The 10,760-nt window shown below is 43.5% G+C and overlaps 1 pseudogene; it reads left to right on the forward strand.

Annotated features, from left to right (window-relative positions):
* Positions 1-1,840: 1,840 nt before the first annotated feature.
* LOC102419476 lies at positions 1,841-6,027 on the forward strand (annotated as a pseudogene).
* Positions 6,028-10,760: the final 4,733 nt, after the last annotated feature.

Raw genomic sequence — 10,760 nt, forward strand, 5'->3', positions numbered from 1 at the left:
ACAGTGGTCAGACCAGGTCATGAGTCTGCATCTTCACAGGACAATCTGAGATCATGCACTGAAGGAAATAGTGAGGATAAGAGAAAACTGGTAATCTAGGCTAGGAAGAGATAATCTGCGTTTTTACAAAGTCTGAAATGAACACAGTGATTTCATATATATCCTAATATTTCTACTATAGCTTAGTAGGTATTCTTCAAGTTATACAATAAAGACAGTGAGTTAGAAACTACATTTTTATTCAGACTACATTTATATAGAGATTATATGATGCTCCCTATGTGCCAAGAACTATTCTAAGCACTTTCATGTATAAACTATAAGTAACTTACTGAAAGGAAGATACTATTATTATCATTGTAACTTCTAAAAAGAGGATAAGACAATCAGAAAGAGTTTAAATAATCTGTACATGGTCTATAGCAGTAAGTAGTAGAGTTAACACTTGAGCTGAGTCAGTCTGGCTTAGAAACTAATGTACATAAAAATCACTCTACTACCTCCCAGGAAATATTTAAAGAATATACAGTGACACAATTGGATTAAAGAAGAGTATACTGGTGTTCTTTTTCCAGGTAATGTGGTGTAAGCATATGCCCATGACACAGAAAAATAAAACCTGCATACATGTATAGAGCTGCTATTTGATAACTCTAAAAAGTTATCAATGTTCTGACAGTGAGTTTACCATTTTAGTTTTCCTCTGGTATTTTCCAACCCAATCATTTTTAAAAATATTTTCTCCCTTGATTTTTAGAGAGACTGGAAGGGAGAGGAAGAAAGAGAGAGAGAGAAACATCAATGTGAGAGACTCATTGATTGGTTGCCTTCCACACGGATCACAGATGGAGCCTGCAACTGAGGTACATGCCCTTGACCTGTATCAAATATAACACTGTAACCACTGGGGAAAAAACACCTGTTATCTTCAATTTTAATTTAACCTAAGGTCAGACGGGGTACTAGACTCTAGACAGAGGGGACTCCAGGAGAAGGCTTCTAGTTCTGGTTTGAAGAATAGGAAAGGAAATGCCTCATGACTCATGTAGATATCCCTTGTTTTTGTTTTGTTTTGTCTTTTCTTTCTTCCATTTAAAAGGAAAGTCATCAATCTATTGTACACTAGCCTCTGAGCAATCTTGTGATGTCAGTAACTGCAGCAGCAATGGAGGCTCAGGGGGACCATGACTAAGGAGAGGAATATTCCTCTGTGATTAAGGGAGCTGTGATCCCCAGGAAGTAGCAAACTCTGATGCTTTCAATCTCTTCCATTGTCTCTCTGGGCCTAGAGGTGGGCACAGCAGAGCAGGGAAACCAAATCCTCATTTATTTGTCAGAGGATCAAAGAGGAGAATCCCAGAGACCTAGAGAGTATTGTGGAGATCATGGGGAGAAGCTCAGAAAAGCAATCCTATAAAGTTTTTTTATAAACTCCTGAGCTCACCTCCACACTAGGAACAAATGGATCTGATCCTAGTCAGCATAACGAAATATGTGAGCAGTCAAGTACCAGTTAGATCATAGCCCAGGCCCCAGACTGGCCAATTAGTGAGAGAAGCAGTTCAACACTTACATGCAACCAGGGTTAATTCAGTAAAAAGATATAACAACTCTAAATGTGCTTATCTATATATAAAGGGCTAATATGCTAAGTGTCCTTCCCACTGTCCAACTGGTCACTATGACATGCACTGATTACCGGGGGGCAGATATGCACAGAGAAACGGCAGTACAGACCTGGTGCCTGGCGCTAACAAAGCAACACTCGTTTCCCCCAAGTGGGACACAGGCCCCACCGCCACTTGGAGCAACAGCCCACCAAATCATAGCCTATGCTGCCATGGCGCAAAATGGGGCCCACAGCCCAACCCAGCCCACAAAAGGTGGCTGTTGGCGCCAGGTAATGACATCACATTCTTGTTGACATTCTGAAGCTGAAATTGTCAACAAACTATGTCTGAAAAACAATCATCGACAAGTACTACCAATACTGGTAGGAACTGCCTTTATAGCAAAAATGAGGTAAATCAGGATGCAATTATCTAACACAGTTGTGGTGGAATGACTGTTACATGTCAATTTTGCCTATCCCTAAATTTCTCTGATGAAAAATTTACTTGATGTAGCAAAGGCAAAATTTGTCCAAATGATATAAATTTTCCAGAATACTGACATATTTTTATAAATTAATGATAAACAAAGATTCGGACAGTAAAAATGTCATGGAAAATATTCATTGTTATATCATGTTATTGTTTATTTATTAACCAATTTATATATTATTTTCATGTACATTTCACTAATTTTCTTTCATCTCTGACACTTATATTATAAAGAAAGGATGAATAGCGATATTAAAATATTTTTCCTAATTAATTTCCTTTCAATGTGCATGAATTAGTGCACCAGGCCACTAGTGTATAATTACAGACCTTTAAGACACATAAAACAATGGCTTACATAACTGAAAGAAGATATATAAATATCTATAATTATAGTTACAGATATCAACAGTTCTGTAATATTTTCCTAAGGCTACCATAACAAAATAACACCAAATGGGTGACTGAAGCAATAGAAATATATCATCTCACAGTTATGGTGCCTAGAAGTCTGAAATTAAGGTATTGGCAGGGTTGGTTCCTCCCATTGGCTATAAAAGGAAACCTGTTTCAAGCTTTTCTCCTAATTTCTGGGGGTTTGCTGGCAGTCTTTGACATTCCTTGGCGTTCAGTCTCTTTATATGAGATTCTCCCTATGTGTGTCTCTGTCCAAATTTTCCTTTTTTATAAGATACTGGTCACATTGGATTAGGACTCCACCCTATCCAATAACCTCATCCTCACCCACAAAAACTGTGCACAGTATGGTTAGCGACTCTATTCATATTCACTAAAATAACACAAATGTCTGTTATAGTAATAAGTTTAGTTAGTATAAGATAGTATAATCAAATTTCATTTTTTTATTAGAGTGAATTTTAAACTTTACTTAGAAGAGGAACTTAATTTGTGTGTGTGTGTGCGAGACCCTGATAAGTAACTTGTAATGCCCTGCATGTTAACTCCTGACAAATAACTTGTAACTCCTGACAAACAACTCCCTGCGTGTGTATCCCGATAAGCCCAGAAGGCCACCGGAGCACACTGATATGAGACACTGAAGAAGCCCACCCATGGGGCATAAAAGAAGGACTCTCACAGCAGCAGTCAGACGCTTGTCTGCCCTCCACAGACGAGATGTTCTCCTTCCCCCTGGAAACTGCCGTTCCTGCTCTGCTTCTGAGCCCAGACTGTTAGAGGCCTCTCTTCGAGTCAAGAGACCGAGATCCTTGCCGCGGCGTATTTGACGACCTCCGTGTGTCTCTGTCAGCGAGTGTCTCTGGGTGGCCTGCCAAGGACTGAAACCCATCAGCTCTCTGGTAAATAAACCTGTGTGATTTCTTGCATTGTTTATCCCCTGTGTCTTCTCTCTTCTTAGTTTTTGGTTAAGCTCGGCCATATTAATTAATAGTAAGTACCCTTTGACATCTGTATTGGTATATCCAAATGAGGCGCTCTGGGTCACCTGTGCATACGTTCCCATAGGAGTGGAACAGTCTTCAATAGGTGAATTAATAAACTATGATACAAGCACAAGCAATAAAAAGGAACATACAATACCATAACTGGGATGACTCTAAAAGGCAGAAGGCTGAACCAAGTGAAACAGGAATTTTTAGGGGTGAAAAAGACAGGTTTAGGAAATTTTAGAAATTACGGGGACCATGGAAGAAGCACAGGGCTGCAGACCAGCAGAAGGTACATTTCCATAGAATAGGGGAGCTGAAAAGCTGCAACAGGTACATTTCCATAGAATGAGGGAGCTGGGAACAGCAAAAGATCTATATTTACAAAATAAAGGGAAGGAAGCCCTTCAGAAGGAGAAGAAGAAAGCCCAAAGGAAATAGGAGAACAATAAGGAAGGAGGAGAGGAAGACCTCACAAGTCCCATGTGAGGTTCAACCTTTGAGCTCAGGAGTTACTATAGTAACCAGTCCAAGAAAATAGTGACCAATCAGAGGGGATATCAAGGCATAAAGATCAACAGCCTTTATAATCCATGGAAACAGGGACTTAGTGGGACTCTTCCCCCTCCCCATGTGGGAGTCTGTGTTGTGAGGTTCTTTTCCCTTCACCATGTGGGAATCTGTAAGTTCAATAAATTTCCACCTTTGCTATAACGCCCCTTCCTATCCTCAGTTTCATAACCACAGATTCAACCAACCGCTGATCACAAACAGTATTTTCACATTCCCAACTGTGGATTCCCAACTGCAGATGGAAAATACTCATTTCAACCTGCAGTTTGGTTGAATCCAGGGATGTGAAGGGCGAACTATAAAGTCAAAGTCATACTTGGATCTTCTACTGCATGGGGATTTGTGCCCCTCACCCCAGTGTTGCTCAAGAGTCAACCTCAGAGACATAGAAGCATGGAACAGCCTGTGGAATATCAGAGGGAAGGAGGGGGAGGGTGGGTGGGTGGGAAGAGATCAACCAAAGAACTTGTATGCATATATGCATAACCCTTGGACACAGGCAATGGGGTGGTGAAGGCCTGGGGCAGGAGGGGGCGGGGGTTGAAGGCTGGCTAGGAGAGGTCAATGGGGGGAAAAAGGGGACATATGTAATACTTTCAACAGTAAAGATTTTTAAAAATAACAAAGAATACAGAAAGTTATACAGAAAGAAATAAAATCTCTCACAATCTGACCTTTCAGAAATAATCATTATTAGCATTGAACTTTTTTCTGTGTCCCCCTTTTTTCTGTGCACACTATTTATAAAATTAGTTGTACTTAAAAAAAAAAAAGTCAAATGCAGTGTTTTCAGAAATCCAGGGTTTAGCCTCCCAGAGACTGTGGCTGCTTGGGCCAGTCTTCGGCTTGCACCATAACAGGCCACAGTAGGAAGGGCACAAGGAGCTCTGGGAAAGTGCTGTGTTTGAGGAATGATATCATTTTCCAGCAAGCCTTTCCCCCCTTAAGGTTTGAAACCTCAGGAGACAATCCCATCTGCTCTGCAGGTGGCACCCTGCTGAGGACCAGTAGGCAATACAAGATGAAGCCCATGGCATTGGAAGCTACAAGCATCTAATAAAGCACAAGAGCCCAAGAAAAAGAAGGGAAAGTGTAAACGAGACCCATTAATCTGGGAACAGATTATGAATATGGGGTTTTAAACATTCACCTAATTGCACATGCAGAGTTATGACCAATATGTTCACAATCTTTGCAACCACCTCTCCATTAAGGTGGAGGAAAGTTATGCAATGCCCACCAAAACCACTGAGGTGTTGCGGCTGCAGGATCAAGGCAGCAAAATGTTCTTGGACTCTGTTTTTACCCCCTAGGAGCAAGTGGTTCAGATCAGCGGTTTAACTGTTACATTAGAAGAGATTTTATTGAAAACTAAAGGCCCGGTGCACAAAATTCGTGTGCGGGTACGAACCCTAAGCCTGGCCTGCAATCAGGGCCATCTTCCCCAGCTGGCCACAGCTGGTCCTTCCCTCCCCACCACCACCCACCCCCGGTTCCCCATTTGCCATCAGATGATTGGAGCCTGCTGACTGGGAGCAGGGACCGAGAGGTCGGCTGTTCCTGCCTGCCCACTGGCCCCATTCCCACCGCAGGTCACCCTCTATGTGTGGGGCGACCAATGGAGAGGGAGCCTTGGCCCTGGCACTGCCCACATCCTCTGCCACCAAACTCCGGTTCCCCTTTTGCCATCAGGCGATGGGAGCCTGCCTGCAGGGGAAAGGGACCGAGAAGTGGTCAGTGCGCCTTATAGTGACTGGTCGAGCAGTCATTCTGGTTGTTCTGCCATTAGGGTCAATTTGCATATTACCCTTTTATTATGAAGGATAATGCAAAGCAATCTTCCTGAAGGAATCAAATTGTTAGTGAAGGAGCACACTGAAGAAGACTTCAAGGGGAGGTTCAAAGCTTGGCCAGAACTGGGAAAACTGTTAACTAATTTGAACTAACTCATCGCAGATTCTTCCATGCCAGCACTGGTGATATTGAGTGCCAAGTGGAAGAGCTTCCTGGGTGGTCCAAGTTGAGCAGGGGACCCTGACCATTAGATATAAGTACCCCTTCCCTCAACCAAGAATGCCTCTTCTTCTCTGTGGAGGAGTGCTTGCCAATTGTCACCACTTTCTTTTTTTTTATTTTTAATGATTTCAGAAAGGAAGGGAGAGGGAGAAAGAGATAGAAACATTAATGATGAGAGAGAATCATTGATCAGCTGTCTCCTGCATGTGTCTCACTAGGGACAGAGCCCACAACCAGGCATGTGCCCTGACCAGAATAGAACCATGATCTCCTGATTCATAGGTAGATGCTCAACCACTGAGCCTCACCAGCCAGGCCAATTGTCACCACTTTCTTTTGAGTCAGCCCTAGGTATCCTCCAATTAATAAAAAATTGCTGTTGAAAAAAAAAAGTCAATGTATATGACTCCATTTATGAAAAGACCAAACTATAATGATACAGAGGACAGATCAGTGGTTACCAGGGTTGGAGTGGGGGGGAAGTTTGACTATTAAAGAATGAGGGAATGTGGAACATTGATAGAACTGCTGTCTCCTGATTGTGTTGATGGTTATATAAATCTATACACTCATTAAAATTTATAAAACTATATAACAATAAAACATCAGTTTTATGTATATTAATAAAAGATACATTACATAATTGAAGAGGCTATGATCAATTCTCAAAGGAAAATTTCTAGTACCAAAATGAGACACTATTTAAAAAGCAAAATAAACGTGTTCCTTGCATATTACACCATGAGTTTTAGCTCTATGTGATTAAACAGCTATTAAGTCACAAACATATTCTATAGTAATAACATTGAGAACTCCACCATTATGTAGAGACCCACACATATACTTAAGCATGCATGGTCAATCATAAAATTCTATGATTCTGAATGTTGACTTTCTCATCTGCACTAATTGAAATAGCCATAAAACTAATATCATTTGATTAGAGATGCATAAACCTTACCATCTGTTCCACATACCTTTCAACTGAATTTCTTCACTCTGCTCCTGCTGTCAATAACTCATTCAAATCATTTGGTGGGAGAATATAACATCTTTCACTTTAAAAAATTTTTTAAATAAAATTATGAGTTGTGAACACAATTTTAAAGGGATTGTTAAGGTTTCTTTCATGTACTCCAGTGGAATCATGAAAAAAAAATTATGTCTAGTTAGGATTGCCAGATAAATAAACAAAAACCCTGTTTTATCTAGGACTCCGAAATCCAGTGGCAGATATTATGTGTCAATTTGACTGGGCTATGGGTGCCCAGATTAGCATTGTTTCTGAGTGTGCCTGTGAGGATGTTTCTAGACATGATTATTATTTGAAGTGGTGGACTTATTAAAGTAGATTACCCTCCCCAATATGGTTGATTCAAACTGTTGTGGGACTGAATAGAATCAAGTGGGGAGAGATTTAGGAGAAATTCATTCCTTTTCTTCCTGCCTCATTCATTGAGCTGGAACATTTCATCTTCTCTAACCCATGGTCTGGGATTTACATAATCTGTTCCTCTGGTTCTCAAGCTTTTAGACATTAAGCTAGATTATATCACCAGGTTTCCTGAATCTCCACCTTGCAGATGACAGATCATGTTATTTCTCAGCCTCCTTAATTATGAATCAATTCTTCATAATAAATCTCCACATGTATGTACTTTCTATTGTTTCTGTTTCTCTGGAGAACATATATATATGTATATATATAATCTACACTAATAAAAGAGAAACATGGTAATTAGCGTACGACCGCTACCCTTCCCATTGGCTAATCAGCATATCCTTATGCAAATTAACTGTCAGCCAAGATGGCGGCCGGCAGCCATGCACTGAAGCGAACAGGGAGGCTTGCTTGCTCCAGTGACTGCGGACTCCAACGTTCCCCGCACTTGCCGGGAACTCTAAGTTGCAACTCTAAGCAACTATGTTGCAAATATAGAAGCTAAACAAAACCCCAGAAACCGGCTTTCAGTCAGCCGGGCTTCAGCCAGCCTGACCGCAACATTGTATCAATGTTTTCAGCAGCAAGGCCTCAGAGCTAAAGCTGGCCTAGAATAAAAAGAAAAAAAGAAAAAAAGGAGCGGTTGGGAGCTTCAGTCACCCGCCAGAAGGAAAACAGCCCTCAGCCCCTCAGCCAGCCTGGCCAGGCACCCCAGTGGAGACCCCCACCCTGATCCAGGACACCCTTCAGGGCAAACCAGCCAGCCCCCACCCATGCACCAGGCCTCTATTCTATATAGTAAAAGGGTAATATGCCTCCCGGCACCGGGATCAGCGTGACAGGGGGCAGCGCCCAAACCCCCGATCACCCTGCAGCTCTGTGTGTGACAGGGGGCGGGGCCACTACCTCCCTATCCGCCCTGCTCTGTTCGTGACAGGGGAAGGCGCCCCAACCCCCTGATCAGCCCTGCTCTGTGCCTGATAGGGGGGAGCTCCCCAATCCCCTGATCGCCCTGCGGCTCTGTGTGTGACAGGGTGCAGCACCCCAAACCCCTGATCGGCCCTGCTCTGTGTGTGACGGGGTAGAGCCATAACCTCCCCATCGGCCCTGCCCTGAGTGTGACAGTGGCGGCGCCCCAACCCCCTGATCGGCCCTGCTCTGTGGGTGATAGAGGGTGGTGCCCCAACCCCCCTCCACGGGCCTTGCTCTGTGTGTGACAGGGTAGAGCCATAACCTCCCCATTGGCCCTGTCCTGAGTGTGACAGGGTGCAGCGCCCCAACCCCCTGATCCGCCCTGCTCTGTGTGTGACAGGGGGCGGTGCCCCAACTCCCCTATCGGCCCTACTCTGTGAGTGACAGGGGGGAGCTCCTCAACCCCCTGATGGGCCCTGCTCTGTGCCTGATAGGGGGGAGCTCCCCAACCCCCTGATCTGCCCTGCTCTGTGTGTGACAGGGTGCAGTGCCCCAAGCCCCTGATCGGCCCTGCTCTGTGGGTGATAGAGGGCAGCGCCCCAACCCCCCCCACGGGCCCTGCTCTGTGTGTGACAGGGTACGGAGTCCCAACCCCCCTGATGGGCCCTGCTTTGTGCATGACAGGGGGCAGGGCCCCAACCCCCTGATCCGCCCTGCTCTGTGGAGTGACAGGGGGGAGCTCCTCAACCCCCTGATCGACACTGCTCTGTGTGTGACAGGGGGCAGCACCCCCAACCCCCTGATGGGCCCTGCTCTGTGAGTGACCAGGGGGCAGTGCCCCCAACCCCCTGATCGGCCCTGCTCTGTGAGTGACAGGGGGCAGCACCCCAACCCCCTGATTTGCCCTGCTCTGTGAGTGACAGGGTTCAGCGCCCCAACCCCCTGATCCGCCCTGCTCTGTGCGTGACAGGGGGTGGCGCCGCAACCTCCCCATCGACCCTGCCTTGAGTGTGACAGGGGGCGGTGCCCCAACCCCCCAATCGGCCCTACCCTGAGCGTGACTGAGGGTGGCATCGCAACCTCCCGATCCGCCCTCCTCTGTGCATGACAGGGGGCGGCGCCCCAACTCCCCAATCGGCCCTGCTCTGAGCCCGACCAGGGGCTGCACCTAGGGATTGGGCATGCCCTCTGCCACCTGGTAGCAGGCCTAAGCCAGCAGGTCGTTATCTCCCGATGGGTCCTAGACTGCGAGAGGGCACAGGCCAGGCTGGGGGACCCTCCCTCCACCCCGAGTGCACAAATTTTTGTGCACCGGGCCTCTAGTTATATATATAAAATTATACATATATATATCACCTTTATTTCAATATAAATCTTGTAATTACATATAATATCATTTTTGACAACTTAATTAATTTGCTATAAGCTTCTTTAAAATGTTCTACACCTAAGGAATATAACAATTACATTTGGTTATCAATAATATAAATTCTTATACTAGCATTTATTTAATTACATACAACAGTTAATCTTTGTCGCTTTGAGCTATTAAAATTCCAATACTGAAGAATATATTAAAATTGTCTAATCCAACTGTTTCATTTAATATATGAGGAGACTTGGTATAGTCATTATTAAAAAAAAAAAAAACAGTATGGAGGATTTCAAAACATTAAAAATAGAACTACCATGTGATTCAGCAATTCCATTTTTGGGAATATATCAAACACTAACTCAGAAAGATATCTGCAACTCATGTTCATAGCCAAGACATGGGACTGACCTAAGTGTCCATTGGTAGACAAATGCTAATGAAATAAATCAGAGAAAGACAAATGATGCATGGTCTCACATATACATAGAATATAAAACAAACAAGAAACACACAAACAAAATAAAATATAAAAAGAGATCAGACTTGTGATGAAACCAGAGGTGAGTGGTGTGAGGAAGTAGAATTGGAGGAAGGTGGTCAAAAAGTACAATCTTCTAGTTATAACATAAAAAATTACTAGGGATGTAATGTACAGCATGATGACTATAGCTAAAACTGCTGTCTGATATATAGGGAAGTTGTTAAGAGAGCAAATCGTAAGAGATCTCATTACAAAAAGAAACATTTTTCCTCTTTTTTCTTCTTTCATTTCTTTTTGTTGTACCTATTTGAGAAGACAGAAGTTAGCTGAACCTGTTGGGTAATCATTTCAGAATACATGTAAATCAAACCACTGCACATTAAAATTATACAGTGATATGTGAATTATCTACACTAATAAAAGACAAACATACAAATTGACCGTACCCTTGCAA

This window comes from Myotis lucifugus, unplaced genomic scaffold (assembly GCF_000147115.1).
Source record: "Myotis lucifugus unplaced genomic scaffold, Myoluc2.0 scaffold_32, whole genome shotgun sequence".
NCBI classification, from domain to species: domain Eukaryota; kingdom Metazoa; phylum Chordata; class Mammalia; order Chiroptera; family Vespertilionidae; genus Myotis; species Myotis lucifugus.